Below are 17,064 nucleotides of genomic sequence, written 5' to 3'. Positions count from 1 at the left end.
TAATCCCTTTGACCGTAGCCCTGGCTGCTTGATCTGCAGCGCACAAACTCTGCTCGCCAAGAGGCAAAAGCCTCCACCAGCTCAGGCAGACCCTGATCGCTGCGGGGCTCCGCACCGGCACGTCGGGCTGTGCTGTCTGGGACTTCGATGAGTCCGTGGCATCATAAAGATGTACAGTTGTTGGCCATTTCTGTTGTCTCTGGGCCAAATTTTTACTTACATCAGTCAAAGAGCAAGTCGAGCAGCTCCTTTGTGCCACAGCGGGGATGGCAGGTGGGTAGTGGTGAAGGAGGGGACAGGGATGCTCCAGCCCATCGAGCTGATCTGGTAAATCATCAGCCAGTGGCAACGACCCCCGGGGCTCGTCTTAACTTGCACGCCGAGGGGAGCATCGGTGGGAGTGTGGGGGCTCGGGATGGGGCAGGGAGGACGTGGCTTCGTTCTCCAGGTTCAAAATGCAGAAGGGCTGGGAAGCAGCTTGCTCCATCCTTCAAAGCCACGCTGAAACAATACGAGGGGCAGGAACAGAAATGAGGAATAAAGCTGTGAACTGAACTGGGTTGGACTTTGCAAAATCCATCTTAGAAAGTACAGATTCCGACCTGAGAAATGGGTGTTGCTTAAGATGCTTTACATCACAGAGGATGAAGCACTGGGAGAGATGGCCCTCGCAGACAGCCCAACGCCTCTTTTCCTCCCCTGTCCTCAGTGACTCCAGCAAACTCCTGACCTTGCAGAACAATAAAGACGAACTCAAAGGAGAGGGGAAGTCTGGCTTCACCTTCAGCATCTTGTCCCAAGCAGTGAGGAGCTCTGCTTGGTTCAGGAACGATCACAAATGCCAATCTCTGACTGCCAGTACACCAGCCAGCAGCTATTTTCTACCCGTGGCACAGGCTCCCACCTTCAGAGCTCCGCTGACCTCCGAGTGCACTTCAGGAAGCAACAGACTGGTGACACCTCTGCGGGGGGGAGAGTTCTGTCCCAGTAAAAGCTGCTGGTGAATCAACAGGAAGCCGAAATCTCTGTTTCTCATAATTGAGCATCTTTCCCCTTTGCGATTTATGGGGAGTGACTACTGCCGAGATGTAGCTGTGTTTAGTCATGGGATGACTTGGTCTCTTCCTCGCAAAGAGCTAAGTATAGCACAGACTCATTATTCAGAGGCCGTCGGCGATAACCGGCGCTGGCATCCTTCCCGAGGCACGGTCGGAGCGGCCGGGTCCTGCTCGGAGCTGGCTTTCTCCTCACCCCCAGTGCCCTGCCCTCCGTCGCAGCCCGCCGCGACATCCTCAAAACCAGCATTTGTGGTTCTTTGTTCCTGCTGACAGGCTGAATCGTTCAGACACCTGGAAACTAAACCCAGTTTGGCCGAGCTTCTCATCTCCAGGAGCACCCACCGTCAGGTGCTTCTCGGGGCTTCCTGCACATCATAACAGAAATAAGCTGCCCTTGACAGGGCTTCTTGCTCCGGCTGCGCTCAGCTATCGCTTGTCATGAGTTATTTGTGTTATCATTAATTACAACAATTCCAGATGGATTTTATTGTAAGTATAAGCACCTAGGATGTTTTTAAATCTCATTCTAATCTTGTTTTGTTTTTTTTTTTTTATCTTCCAATATTAAGAAATCACAGAGCCTAATTTCACACAGTGTCAGGCGTTGCTCGCAGTGCTGACGAAAAGCCTTCGCTGCGCGGGCAGCGCCTGGTCGCTGCCCTGGCACCCGCAGCCGGCTGGTGCAGACCTTTACAGCTGCTATTTAGAACTAAAACCAAGGAACAACAAAAAAAAAAAAAACAAACCAGGACTTTTACAAGTCCCTGCAACACGATTTGCCACCCGCAAGCAGATCGCTTTCCCTCCATCCTTGTCCGACGCGCATCTCGGCTCCAGGCGAGCGCGGGAGCTGGGGGGGACGTGCCGCAGCTGTCCCTGGGGCCGGGTACCAGCGGGGCACTGCCACTGCTCCCCGCTGGGTGCTGGCCCGGCACCCTGCACCTCGTGGCTTCCAGAAATCCCTTTGTGAGTTCTTTCCTATTTCCCAGGTCGGTGTGTGCCTGCGTGCGTTGGGAAAGTGAGATAATGTCACCCCGTTGCCATTTCAAACGTTTCCTGGGGCTGCCAAGCCCTTCGTGACGCGGGTTTGAAAAACAATATCCCTGCGCTGCTCCCTCCGCTCGCTCCCAAAATGTCCCTGGAAGGTCAGGTCCCAACACCCTCCCCAGAGGGACTTTGTCTTTCCAGAATTTCTCTTCTGCCTTTGCTCTTTAACCCGGATTTTTCTGAGGATGTTGAAGCACCTCCTCTGCAGAAATGCTGATGTTCGCTGTGTGTCGGGGCACGTCCCCGCTCCCGGGGGTGCCCAGCCCCAGGGGCCCTTGGCCCGTTGGCTGTACTGGCCACGTTACCTGCGTGGCTCCATCCAGGTTGTTCCTCTCGAACAGAGCGAGTCCCTCCTCCCTGGACCGGATCCTGGGAGGCATCAACCGCTCAGTCCTGTGCCGGAGAGGGAGAGCACCCGGCACTGCACGGGGCTGCAGAGCAGAGCCCGGCGTTCACCACCCATAGAACGACGTCATCACCGTCCCTGGGCCATTTTGAGGCACAACTGGAGCATCCAGAGGCCCCTCTGCCCCTGGGGGCAGGTTTACCCTCTCCGCACCCACCCGAGTGGTACACCCATGGCTGGAAGCTGCAGAAAGCCCTTACCCTCTGCAGACCGAGGAACCGCACGGCTGTGGCACGGGACGGGATGTACGGGCACCTGCACTGTGCTCCCGGTCCCCTCCCGGTGAGGTGCCAGTCTTTGCCGACGTTTGCTCATTTTCCTTCCCACATGGCCACAGGACATTGTATTCCTTCGTTTTGGAAAAGCGTATGCTGGGGTCAAAACGCCACGTGGGTTCTAATAAAGCCCACCGGGGTCATGTGTGGAAGCAGATGAGCAAAAGGAACAGAATTAACACAGGTCAAAACGAGCCTGGGGTATCAGTTTCCCTTCTGTGCAGGAGGGTATGCAAGAATTCTCAGAAAAATGTACCAACATGTGAGATATTAAATCAACATAAGAGTTTAGGGTATTATTTTTTTTCAAATTACAGTTGTAAAGAGACAGGGCAGTCCTGAGCTGCGCTCGTGTTCCCTCCTGGCAGCTCTGCTTTGATCACGGAGCATAAGGAGGCAACGGATCCTGGTATCCTGGTTCAGCCCAACCGGCAGCGGAGCCACCAGGCAGCCGCTGGCTCACACCTCCCCCTCGGTGGGGTGGAGGGGCCAAAAGGGTAACAAAGGCCTGAGGGGTGAGATGAGAACAGGGAGGGATCAGCCACTGACCATGAGCCTGGGCAAAACAGACTCGGTTTGGGGACAAATCAATTTAATTCATTAACAGTTCATTCAGAGAGGATAACAAGATACAAAGCCAGATCTCAAAAAACACCTTCCCCCCACTCCTCCCTTCTTCCCAGCTCTACCTCCTCCCCCCATGGTGCAGGGGCACAGGGAATGGGAGTTGCAGGTCAGTTCATCACACGTTGTTTCTGCTGCGGCTTCCTTTAAACAGGAGGACTCCTCACACTCCTCTCCTGCTCCGTAGGGCCCCTCCTCAGACTTCTCCAATGTGAGTCCTTCCCGCAGGATGCAGTCCTTACCCATCAGATTGCTCCAGTGCAGGCTTTTCCCACAGTCACAGCTTCTTAGAGCACAGACACCCGCTCTGGTGTGGGGTTCTCCACGGGCTTCAGCTGCATCTCTGCTTCACCGTCAGTCTCCAGCAGCGTGGAGGGTCCTTCCCACAGAGGCAATTCTCCACAACCTCCTTCAGGCACAGACATCTCTGCTCCAGTGTGAGCTTCTCTGTAGGCTGTGGGTGAGTCCCTGCTCCACCGAGGCTGTTATGGCAGCAGGGGGGTCGCCTGCCACCGCACCGCGGGCTGCGGGAGAATCCCAGTTCCGGCACACCTCCTCCCACTCCCTCTGCACTGACCTGATGTCTGCGTGGCCACTTCTGTCAGGTCTCAGCCCTCTCTCTGCTGCAGCCATGTCAGGCTCAACACACCTCGGCAGTCCTGGCAGGATAAGCTGTGCCCAGCGGGCGCCCCAGGAGCAGGGCACTTTGGAGCTCGCCAAGCCGCACCACCATGGCCATCTCCAGTCAAGTGGCAGTAGCCCAGCACGGGTAGCTGCTTGCCCAGGAGGCCAGGGGGTAGCTCCCCACCTCTCCCCTCTCTTCACTGCAGGTCCTGCCTGGTGTGGGTCCCTTTGTCCCCCTTTTCATTAGGGCATTCGCAAAGGCTCAGCCCTGGCCCAGGATGGAGGGGGAGGAGAGGGGTGGTGAAAGTCCAACCTGGCCAGAGACTGGTCCGGCCAGTTTTGGAGCCCGCTGGGGAAGCGTCTCGCATCTCCTTACAGGGGCCATCTCTGCAGCCCCTCCCCTGCTGCCCTAATAGCCCCCCCAAACCCAGCACACCCGGGTTCTGAGATTTCAACACGGGTTTTTCCTGCACTCGGGCACAATGTGGAAGGGAGGACGGCTGGAAAGGGGGAAGCGGGGGCGGGAGCTGGGAGTGGGAGCACGCGGCGCCCTCCCACCCGCACCTGCACAAAGGGCCTTTGTGCGGGACCTCCCGGCCAAGGCAGGGCCAGGCGGGATGTGTGCTGAAAGCTGGAAAGACCATTTTGTCTTAAAAAAAAACCCCAAAAGGTCACAGATCGTCATTCCATGCTTAACGTACGTTGAAATAACAAGAGAGACGGTTTCGGACAGTTTCTTCTCTTAAAAACATTCCACATCTGTCTTCGTCATAAACTGCCCCAGCCCATTCCTGTCTGATTCGGGAAATTTGTTCCCCTGCACTTGGTGTCAGAGCCTGGGACGGTGGGATAGTGGGACGGCAGGACAGCAGGACAGCGAGACAGTGGGACAGCAGGATGGTGGGACAGTGGGATGGTGGGACAGTGGGATGGTGGGACAGCAGGATGGTGGAACAGTGGGATGGTGGGACAGTAGGACAGAGGGACAGCGGGACGGCAGGACAGCAGGACGGTGGGACAGTGGGACAGAGGGACAGTGGGACGGTGGGACAGTGGGACGGTGGGACAGTGGGATGGTGGAACGGTGGGACGGCGGGATGGCGGGACAGCGAGATGGTGGGACAGTGGGACAGTGGGACGGCGAGACGGTGGGACATTGGGACGGTGGGACAGCGGGACGGCGGGGCAGCCCCCAGCCCAGCAAGACGCCTTGGCTTGAGAGCTGCCAGCCGCCCCCACCCCGGCCGGGCCCGCACCCCCCAGCCCCGCTGCTTTGGGGCGGGAGCGCCTAAAACCACAATTTTTCTTTCGTCTTCGCTTTTTTTTTTACGGCGCGGGCGGAGCGGAGCGGAGCGGAGCCGAGCCCCGCCCCCGCGCACACGTGCGCGCCTTGGCCAGCGCGCCCCGCCCCGCCGCACGCCATTGGGCAGGAAAGTTTGTTGCCGGCGGCGGATTGGCTGAGGGCGGGTCGGGGCAGCCGCGGTCGCCAATGAAAGGCGGCGGTCGGGCGGCGCGCCCCGGGCGAGCGGCGGGCGCGGCGCGGGATGGAGCTGAGCCCCGGCGTGCAGAAGGTGAGTCCGGGCGGACCGACCGACTGTCTGTCTGTCCGTCCCGGGGGCACCGTGAGGCGCTTTTTCCCCTTCCCTCCTCCCTGGGTGCCCCCTGCTCGGGCAGGGCTCGGGGCTGCGCGGTGCCGGGCAGCGGCTGCGTGCGGGGGCGCGCACCTGGGAACCGCCGCCGTCGGCGGGGCTGGAAATCCTCGGGGTTTTTTCCGTTCCCCCCCAGTATCCCCGCGCCGCTTGCCTGCTCCTGCCCCGGCAGTGCCAGCCGCCGTGCCTGCTGCCGTGTTCCCCTGGCTCGGGAGGGGCTGAGCCCCCGGGCGCCCGTCTGGCAGCGGACGCTGCGGGGGCGGTTCGCTCCCGTTTGGGTTTTTCCCGTCTGTGGCCTGATTGGAAACTCGCCGGGGTCCTCTGGAGCAAAACTCACCCAGCGGTTGTGCTGGGTTTGAGTGAGGAGCTGAAGCGGCAGGGAATCATGGAGTGTCCCAAGTTGGAAGGGACCCGTCGGGTCCAACTCCCTGCTCCTCGCAGGGCTGCCTGAAACCGAGCCGTGTGACTGCGAGGAGTGTCGCGGAGCATGGATGTTCTGGGAGTCACAGACACCATCTCTGAAGCACTTTAGTTTTTTCCTACATCTCGAGTGGGCAGATCCCACTGTGTGTCTGTGACCCCATGGCCATGTGCTGGGACTGCCCAGCCAGTGTCCGATGGTGCCTCAGGGTTTGTTCTTATTTCTCTACCAGAAACCTATTCCAACAAAGCTTTTGCTGGAAAAGCAACTGTTTGTTGTCTAAATTAACTTGTGTAAGGCTCTGACCACTTGTGTCCTTGGAGGCAGTCGTTTGTCTGCTGTTAGACCCTCTGGGAAGTGTTGGCTCCCGGTGCTCCGGCATTCCTTGCTTTCCCCAGGAAATCCCAGCTCTCTGCCACAGTGTCTTTTGATGAGCAAGAGAGCCAGAATAACTGAAACTCCCTCTTGGCAAGGCGTTGGGCTGAATGGAAGGGATTTTAATTGCTAAATAAAAAACGTGTGGAATGGTTTGTCAGGGAGCAGCTGCTTCTGCGACCTTCTGTGCTGTACCTTTGTCCCCGCATGATTAGGAGATGAGTTAAACACCTAATGCCAGCACTTCTCGGTTTCCACGTTGTTGTAATCCCATCTCCGGGTGCCAGATGGCCCCAACCAGGCTGTGCCCTGAGACTGGCCTGCCCGGGCACAGGGGCACCTCAGACCTTCCCAGGGAGGGGGGGGGATAGCACCCTTTGCCATGAACTTCCATGAGAAGTTTCTTGCCACTGCTGCCCTTGGAGAGCCTTCCCTGACTGTCAGGATGGGAAGATCAGCCCGTCTGTAGCTTTCTATCCTGTTAGGTTTGGACTGTGCTACTGCTGGATCTCAAGGAAAACTATTTGCTGGGTTTTGTGGAAAGCTGGATCTCCTTGCAGGTTGCCCTGGGCAAATGTTGGTGTTTGGTGGCAGGACTTGCTGTCTGGGTGGCTGGAGCTGTGCCCTGTGCTTCGCATGTCTTGCTGGAAATACCTGATGCTTTGGGGTGGAATTAAGGGATTCTTCTCTCTTTCTCCCAATTCTGTCCACCTTCCCTCTCCCTGCTGATCCTGCTGGCCACCCCTCCACGGGGACCCTGTCAGCACTTGCTGGTGTGGCACCATGGGGGGATCCTGTCCCCGCAGGCGTGCGGAGGGTGGCCAGGGCTTGGTGAGGACCTGCTGGGAGGGTCTGCTCTGGTGTGCCATCCCTAAAGACTCAGAGCAGTGTGTCCTCTGGCAGCGGGTCCCTGTTGCTGATAACCCTCAGGCATGTCCATAGGGTCCTGGTTGCCACAGCTGCTTGGGGGGGGCACCTTTGAGAAGGTCTTACTGGGCACTGAGTGGAGATTGGTCTTGCAAGAGTGAAAAGTGATCTTTTTTCATGGGCAACTGGAATTGTGGCTTTTGTGCTGTTTGCTGGGATGTGGTCAATCTGGTTTTGTCAGAGCAGCTCAGTTCCTGCTGTGCCCAGAGCTCTGCTTACAGGACATGGGGGGTGAGTGGGGTGAAGCCCATGGCAGCAGCCCTGGCCTGGGGTCCCTGTGGGAGGGAGCAGAGAAGCAGGACTAGGCGTGAGCAGCAAGGGGAGCTGAGCAAGTCTGTGATGCGGAGCAGAAATACACCCCAGCGAAGCCACCTCTGCACCAGACCCATCTCCCAGGAGCTTCTCAAGCACCGTCCAAAGGTTTCTGAAAGGCTCATGAAGGCAGAAACCTTCAGAGCCTTTCCAAAATGTGTGGCCGGATACTTGGCATCCCTTGGAGGAAGGGCAGAGGACAAGACATCTTTAATTTCACTTAAAGCTGTGAGGGGAATATCATGAACTGTCTGCAGTGGAAGGGCGTAGGTCTGCGGTGAGATCTCCTCGGGGCTGCTGGTGGGCACTGCCCCGTGTAACCCTGCGGGGCGAGGGAGGCACAGTGGTGCCCCAGGTCTGCCTGGTCCTGCTGACCAGCTGCCTGTCTCCTGTCACCTGAGCTGGAACTGGGCACGGTACCATAAAAAAGGAAAAGTCCCAGCGAGTTTGCGCTTCAAAAGGGGTATGAAATGACATAATAAAAACAAGAAAAAAAAAATACAGACCTTGGATCACTGTCTGAATAATATATGTCCAAAGACAAATGGGTGTCTTTGCAGTAGACGGCTGTTTAATTTCCTGAATCGGGAGAAGGGTGCTTTTTCTGGGCATGGGGTGGAAGACTGTCAAATTTTAATTTGGCTTGGCAGCGTCGCGCAGCCAGTCTGAGCAAGTCGGGGAAGGCGAGTCTGGAACTCATTAGGGCTTGTCGCAAGGCCCTGAAAATCTGATTTTCAATCACTGTTGGGTTTAATTATTGTTGATGTCTTGCCTAGCGTATTATGGGATTCTTTCTGAGGAAATTAAACCAGCGTGAGTGGGACGGCGTTCTGTTTGGCAAATGGGTTGTTTAGATTAAATCCTAAATGGAGAGTTAAAACTCAAGGCAAAGACAAAGCGTGGTGGCTGGCATTGCGTGGTGGCTGGCATTGCGTGGTGGCTGGCATTGCGTGGTGGCTGGCATTGCGTGGTGGCTGGCATTGCGTGGTGGCTGGCATTGCGTGGTGGCTGGCATTGCGTGGTGGCTGGCATTGCGTGGTGGCTGGCATTGCGTGGTGGCTGGCATTGCGTGGTGGCTGGCATTGCGTGGTGGCTGGCATTGCGTGGTGGCTGGCATTGCGTGGTGGCTGGCATTGCGTGCCTTCCTGGAGCTGCTGCAGCTGGACCGCGCCAGCAGCGGGGTTTGTGTACTGTTCTCACTAGATTCAGTCCATTTTTGTCTGAAGAAAATAACCCACAAAGCTAAAAGTGCTGTTCAAAGCCAAGGTAAAGTTTACTCAGTTAATACAAATTTTGGTTCTTTAATTTTTTTCTTCAGTTCTGTAGCGAGGGTTTTTGCAAACATCCGAAGCAGACTATAGGATGGGAAAAGAGCATCGCTGCTGCTGTGATGAATCAGCCATGGTGTTTGTAGGGGTCTGGGTGGGTTGGGGTCTTGGAGAGGCAGAAGCCTCCCCCCTCCGTCAGCAATGTTTCTGGACACTTGGAGATTCCTCTGCATGTATCCGCAGAAGCGGATGGGAATGCTGTTGAGGATTGGGAACTTGCCTTTTGTAAAGTCTGAAAACTTAGAGCTTCTTAAAAATCTTGAGCAATATGTTGGAGGCTCAGCTTTTCCATTCATTTTTCCCTAAGTTGTATCCCTGGGTCAGGGTGCACAGGATACCTGGGCTGATCCCTCAGCATGGCGAGTGCTCTGCAGCGCTCGGGTGGGCTTCGTGGGGAAACGGCTCCCAAATAACGGGGGCTGTGCCCAGAAGTAGCCTTCTGCAGGACACATCTGGGAAATCTGTCCCATCCCAAACCCCCTTTGAAGCGATCTGGGCACGCGGCGATACAGACGGCTCCGCAGGCACACGCTGCGGGTGCAGCGCTTGCCATCGCCTTCGTCATGTGAACGTGCTGGTGCTCGTTTGTGAAAATGCTGTTGGTAACAGTACGAGCAACTTCATCTCTGCTGGTGAAAGCTGGACCTCGGAATTTTTAAAAAATAGACCACTGGAAGTTATTTATCCCTCGCAGATTTCTTTCGTGTGCACGATTTAGGGTTATAGCCTCCCCTGGCTGAAGCTCAGAGCTGCATTACAAAAAGCTGGTGCCTCCTCCCACGGATGAGGGGTTTGGTCCCTGTGCTGGTGACAGGTCCTGCGTGGCTGATGGCCTGGGGTGATGGCTGTGTCACCCCGTGTGCCCCTCTGAGTTTGTCCTTGTGGGACTGAAACCCCTGTCCAAGGACAGCGTCATCGTGTTGGAGCCCAGGGGAGCTGCTGCTGCAGCTGTCACGGGGAAACAGATGTTGGTCTTAATGCAGAAACCTGCTTAGCTCTGAACGAGTATTTATAGGTATGAAATCACGAAGCAGCACATGGGTTAAAGAGCTTATTTTGGGACTTGGACTCAGAGCTGACTCAAGTCCCATAAAATACAATTTACAAGTTACCAAATCCCTCTCGTCCTGCAGGGAGGCAGTGTCTGGAATATTTGTTTAGGCTGAGTTTTTTTCCTCTTCAAGAAGGAAATATTGTATTTCAGCCATTCAGGAAAAGAGGTATTCAGATGCCCTTGCTTGAAGGTATTGCTCCATTTAAAGATGGGGCTCAGGGAAAGGGAAAGATTTTGGGGCAGCTATTTGCAGTTTTTGGAAGAGCAAGAATTGCCTAGTGCTGGTTACCAGCCTGATTCCTCGTACTTTGGCCATCTCACCTCCTCTGAACCCTTCGACTTCATCACTTTCAGTTGCTGAAAGCCTCTGAACTGCTCCAGAGCAGTTGTTTCCCTCTGCAATGGGGGACTCTTCCCTCGGGCTGGTTTTGCACTCCCCTGTACTTTCTGTGTTTTCCTGAGTCAAATGCACAGTGCATTAAAAGCAGTTGGTACAACTGAAACGAGTATCAGCTTTGACTTAACTGCTGACAGATAAGGCACTGAAAATTGTTAATGTTTAGCTCACTGGGTGCAATATCTGTTCAGGAACAGCTCTTCTGAGTCAATGGCAGAGGCAAAGAAAAGAACCTGTTCTTCCTTGTCCCAAGGGATGTGGGATCCCGGAGAGTGAAAACAAGCACTAGTGCACAGGGGCATGTGCTGCCACTGGCTTGCTTCAGATTCAAATGATGGGAATAAAAATACAAGGGAAATGGAGGAGGATGGCTGAGTCGTAGGAAAAACGAGTAGAAAGGTTTTTTCTGTTAGTACTTGGTTGTGGATGCTGATAGCTGTATCTTCCAGAGATGCAGACATAGATGTTCCCAGGAAGGTAACTTTTGCTGGTGCCTGCCGTGTTAGAGCCTTGGCAAAGAGAAACACCGAAGCCCTGGAGCAGCTGGGTGGCTGTTGTGTGCAAACTGCTGTGCAAACATCACTACTAATTTCTGGTGTAGTTGTGTGTGTCTGTTGGAAGCTTTAAATGCTGGGGGTTTATTGCCTTACCTGCTAAGAAAACGGGCTGAATTCCGTCAGGATTGGCTATTACACATTGCCTTTGGCAAATTGTTCCAGGTTGTTTCATTTGGAAGAAACCAGTCCTGGGATGAAAAAAATCTACTGTTGCCTTATCAGGGGAACACAGGAGAGCAGACTTACCCCAAAGCATGGTGGCTGACTGCCCGTGCCTGGCCAGTGTCTGAGGAGACACAGCCCATCAGCTTCTGCGTCAGGGCTCAGGGCACCATCAGTGACAACGTTAACTTGGGCTTGTTCATTTGCTCTCTGGAGACCTGGAAACATGACACTCAAAACCACCTCGCTTTATCTTCCCTCTGTATAAGAGGGTAACTTGTGTCAAGATTGTGAAGCATCAGGCAAAATAAAAAAAGAAATCCCATGTGTTCCTATCACATGTGCTGCTGAGTCTGCTCAGGCTCCCTGAGAGCGTGCTGGAGTGCTGGCACCGGTGGGCAGCATGCCAGTGGACAGCCAGCTGCCTCCTCTCAGCCATAGGAGTTAATCTGGAGCATCAGGATATGGTGCCTGAGCAGTATTTCTCCTACTGTGAAGTGCCTGTCTGGATCTGGACATTTAGGGATGGGAACACAGACCTGCAGCCCAGGGCTGGTGTGACAGCTGCTCGGTAGCAGTCAGAGGGCTGCTGATTTGCTGCACCATTCCTCTTAAACACTTCAAGCCCGAGCCTTTTTTTGGCATTCTTGTGTAGCTGGATGAGCCTTTTGAGGTTTTGGAGGTGTTTGTGATAGTGGCTGGATCCTATAGAAACCCTGGGCTGATACAGAGAAGGTGCAGATGGGATGGAGGAGAGGGATGGAGGCCTGGGCCCCCTCTGCCCTGCTGTGGAACACCCCAGGCCCATCTTCAGCTTTCCTGTGTCTTCATCTCCTCAGCTGCCAAGTGCAAGTAGTAGGGTGGGTATATATTTAGGAAGACTAAATCGGTGGTGTACAGAAATTTGATGGGAGCAGCTCCTATAGCGCAAAGTATGGATGTACCAAGGGACCCCCATTCCTGGTGGTGGTCCAGCACCTTCTCCACGTGCAGGAGGTGGGAAGGACAGAGATGGCTGATGGTGACTGAGGATTGCGATGGTAGTTGAGGATTACCATGAGACACTTGCCTGAGTGCTCCGAAACTCAGCAGAGTTGCTGTTTAATTAAACTTGGGTGGGTTCTTCCCATTCCATACACCTACTCACTTGCTTGGTTTGGTTTTATAATTAAGACCAAGTGTCTGAAGCACTGTCGTGCTTGTGGAAAAATCTATTCATCTGATTTTTCGAAGTTTGCCCTTCTCTTATCATTAATTCACACATTGTTAGTGGAGAAAGGAATGCTGCCAGCTATGTGCTCTTGGAAGAGTGAGATATTTGCAGAGGCTCTGGTTCTGTTCTGTCTCTGTCACCCTGTAGGTTGGGATCTGGCAGCTCCATTGAAATAGTTTTCTCAGATATCGATGCCTTCCCCTGGTCTTTATGTTGCTAAAATAAAAGGCAACGAACGGGCAACAAATGTCTTGCTCTGCAAAGTAGAATATCAGTAAGTGCTTCCAGTATTCCAGATGATGCCAACTCATTCACTGGTGACTTAAATAAATCCTATAGTGAGACTTTGAGATGAAAAACAGTCCCTTAAGTGATTTTTTTAATTGGTTTTTTTTTTTGAGTGTGGTTATCTGGATAACTGCTTGCTCTGAATCTGGCAGGGGAACAAATTGCTCTCAGGTCATGATTACAATAGATGTTTTCTGTCTATGAAAATGAGAGGAAAACAAATCGGAACAATCCTTTGCTGTTCTCCATCAAAATCATAGTAGGAATGTGTGTATTGATTAGGGCACTTCTAAGAGTAGTCGTTTGCCTTTGTGCAAACTTATTCCCCTTGTGACACTGTCAAGGAGCCCCTTGCACATTCCAGGAGAGCTTGTCCAGCACAGCCCTGGTGCTCCCATGGGAGGTCAGCCTGCAGCTGGTTCAAAGTATGTTTTGGACAGTTTTCTGCTGTGCTGGTACTGGGAGCTGGCTCCTGAGCACACAAACTGGACCTTAGTGGACATCAGGTACAGTCAAAGGAGGATGTTTGCTGGTCACCAGCAGGAGGGGGGAAATTAGTGTAATACCAGTATGTAAAGCTGCTGGACAAGGTCAGTGTGTTTCAGGAGTGGCTCCTCTGCCCTATGTATCAGCATCCATAGTGCTGACACTGACAAAGGGGAGAGAAGAGTCCCCATCCCCAGGAGCACCTCTAGAGCTGGTGGTTTTTTGTGCCATAATTGGTCCAAATGCTTCAGCTTTGACTTCCCCCTCCTCCTTGTCTGCAAACTCCCGTATGTCTGGGGGGAGTGATGCTTCCAGGGGCTGAGGGCAGAGCTGACCTGTGTCAGACCAATGTCATCAGACTGGTGTCCTACCTTGGCTCTGCTGGATAAGCAGGAGCAGCAAACATCTGCCCTAATGAATGGCAGAGTGGAGAAACCAGATGAGGGTCTCACCTGTGAGACTCGTGGGGTCCGTGTTCCAGAGGAGAGGATGAGCTGGAACAAGCCCCATGGTGACTCAAGCTGGACTCCCTGTCCTCCAGCTGGGACGTGGGTATTTCATGTCACCCAGGGCTGCTTCGTTGGGTTCCTTCAGTCCCTCAGTTGTCTTTTTAGTGTGTGTTTAAGAGGAGTTAAGCGGGTGGCATTGCTGGCTGGCGTGCCCTCCTGAGCAGGAGCCAGGGGCAGCGCTGGCTCTGACACTGGTACCCAGCGAGCTGAGGTCAAGTCATCTGCATCCCCAGCCTCTGCCAGCACTTGGTGTCACGAGCGGCTGTACCAGAGCCGCGCTTGCCCCAGGGCATGCCCAGTGCTGGAGCTGAGGAACAACTCTGCAAAAGAGCTTTTTGGAACTCTTCAGCTCTCCAATGATGTCTTTTAGGGGTAATTTTCCCCAAAAAATTTGAGGCAGGTTTAATGAGAAGCAGGTGATCTCCCTTCCTGAAGGAATTTACTAAGAGGTTTTCCAAGATGGGAAAACTATCTAGGAAAGTGCTGATGAGATGGATTGCCTGTCCAAACCATGAATTAAGGTGCTTGAGGCCAAGCTCTTGAAAGGAGGTTTCTGCTGCCCACAGAGGGTTGATTTTGGGCTCTTCTGTGTGGTGAAAGGACCATAACTCAGTCTTTTAGGATAAAAAGCAATTACTTGTTTAAATATCTAAACAAAGCTGTGGGTTTTTCAGGCATATACAGCCTTTCCTACTGGGACATTTGGGCCAAGTTTTCAGTGCCTTTGGTGTTTACCTGAAATTCTGGCTCATCATTTAGGTTACACCAAAAAATGAGATTTGATTTGATTTTTTTTTTTGAGATACCCTTGAATTGCACCTTGTGAACACAGAGCTTTGGACAGCTCAGGCTTCAGCAGGCTGTGCTGAAATGCAGGGGGTGATATACTGGTACCCTGTGGAGTGTTAGTGATAACTGCCCTTGCACTTAAATGTATATAAAAAAAAAACAGCCATATGATGGCAATCGAAGGGCCTCCTTCAAGCACTCACCTGTGAGTTCAGGTGTTAGACTGATGTGAACCTTTTGATAGTTTAGAAACCACTGAAGGGGAAAAACAATCTTGGTAATTTGACCAGATAACTGACACTCTTATTTCTTCTAGTGCATCTGCTTTTCAGCTTGAATTAGGAAATTAAAATAAGAGTGAGACTATTTGACATGGGTTTCTTGTTAGTTTAGAGTGAATATTACCTCGTGCTACCTTTGCTATATGTAGCTGTTGGAAACCTTGATAGCCTACAGAGCAGTGTGGGCTCAGGAATGGAGTAGTTCTAGTGCCTACACGAATTTAGGGGAGCAGCAGAGGATGTTTCATTGCCAGCACAACAGTGTCCTGCCTTGCCTGAAATTTAAGGCAATCCTATATTAACATTGGCACCCCAGGATGGCTCTGTCCCTGCAGCTGGTACCCCATGGATTTGCAGAGATCTGACCCAAGTACTTGACCTTGCTGCCCGTGGGGTGCTCTGAAGGAAGTGTTGGGCACAGCCAGGGCAGTGCCCCAGTTCAGCCCAGGGTCCCCACGGGGCTGGGGGCTGCTTTGGACAACCAGCCCCAGGTCACCTGGCAGCAGGTAGGCTTGCTGGCTCTGTGCCACTGAGCCCTGGGCATGCCAGAAGCAGCTTTTTCTGGCCAGTAGCAGATGTTTTACTTGCTGGTGGTGCTTTGAAGAGGAAAGAGTTCAGAAGTCCCCAGCTTTGGCCAAACAGGCTGCTAGGCAGCCCACCCTTCCTGGAGGAGAGGCAGCTGCTTGTATGCTGGGAAGGGGCAGTTGGGTCCAACCCAGGGTTGTGTCTAATAAAACAATAATGGTTAATCTGCTCTGCTGGACCCACAACAGGAAGGGAAATGGAACCAAAGAGGCTTTTTGAACATACTGAGTCTGGCTTTATTCCTGCTTTTAGCTGAAACACAGCTCCTTGGATGGGTTAATATTTTGCTGTTGGGCTTGGCTGATTTTTCTCCTGCAGCCCATGTAAATACTTCTTAGCTTTAACTTAGTGGTGTACTTTTCCAGAGCTCACAGCATTCCCCTCGCTGATACAGACACCTTTTCTGCTAGATGTGAACACTTATGCCTTCCAGTTACTGGAAACCTGTAAGGAAGTTTGAGTTAACTCCCTATTATTATGGAAGCTTAGCTCTATTATAGTCAAACAGTGACAACAAAGTAATTGCTCTCCATCCATATCCCTAAACCCCTCAACAATTGTGCTGAGCAAACTGGTCCCACCCATGTGAATACCATCTGACTTTTCCTTTTCCCTTTGTTCAAGGGACTTTCTCAAAGTTAGAGTTGTTAATCTCCAAAATTCGTTGCAGCTGGAGGAACCCCACCCAAAGTGTTCACGTGGCCCCAGTGCTTCTCCTGAGCTCTCCTCTGCCCCAGCTTTGATTTATCGGGGCAGGGTATCAAATGCCAAGGCTGCATGAGGGTCTTGCAGAGGCTGCACAGAAGGGTTTACATGGAACTTGCCAGGGAGCGGAGGAGAGGTGAAACGAGGACCTCGGCTCCGAAGGGCTGTTGTGAACTTGTAGTAACTTTTTGGAAACCAGCTTTTCCTCTTCCCTTCCTAAAAAGGAGGAGAAAACATACTTGAGGTAGTTACGTGTCTCCATTGCTGTTTTTAGTCTCCAAATAAGGTGTTGTGCAATAAGTGTTTCCAGGATCCAGAAGCCTCCCTGCAGCAGCAGGAGAGTCCTGCCTTGCCAGGAGCTTCTGGAGCTGCGCAGCTGGTCCCAGAGCCCTTCCAGAGGCTGGTGAGCCGTGGGCGACTCGTGCTGCAGTGCTGGGGAGGAGCAACGCTCTCGTGGGGTTACCCTTCAGCCCCTCGAGCCGGCTCTGACGGCACCTGTGCTCTTTGCTGGCATCAAGCAGACCAAGCAGAGTCCTGCTTCGTGTCCCGTCACTGCGTGTGAGCATAACTCTTGGGAGCTTGGAGCCTTCGGCAGCCTTTGGCTAATAACCGTATTGGCCAAACTTGCCAAAACTCAACCTTATTGCAGAGTTCCCCTGAGGACACAACCCCGGAGCACTCTGCCCCCCCGGGTCTGCTCCCCCTCTGCGGTGGTGCGGCTGACCGAAGGGATGTCCTCTTCTGCTGAAGCTGCCTTGTGTTTTCACGTGGCGCGCAGTGCGTGTGCTGCTGATGGTGGTGCTGTCCTGCCAGCACATACCGTGGCTTTTCAGGGTGTTTTTCCCATCTGCAGGGCTCTTTTTGCAAGTAGACCAAGGTCCCTGTAGACATGCAGGAGAAAAGAGAACGGAAGGTGTTCCAAGAGTATGGTCTATGCATCCCTGATCAGATAAGGATCTCCTTACTTCAGTTGTCATCATCTTGTTACAGTG

The sequence above is a fragment of the Tauraco erythrolophus genome, chromosome 12 (assembly GCF_009769465.1).
Source record: "Tauraco erythrolophus isolate bTauEry1 chromosome 12, bTauEry1.pri, whole genome shotgun sequence".
In the NCBI taxonomy this organism is placed as follows: Eukaryota; Metazoa; Chordata; class Aves; order Musophagiformes; family Musophagidae; genus Tauraco; species Tauraco erythrolophus.
The sequence above is the reverse complement of the archived record's forward strand: the minus strand, read 5'-3'. Positions refer to the sequence as shown.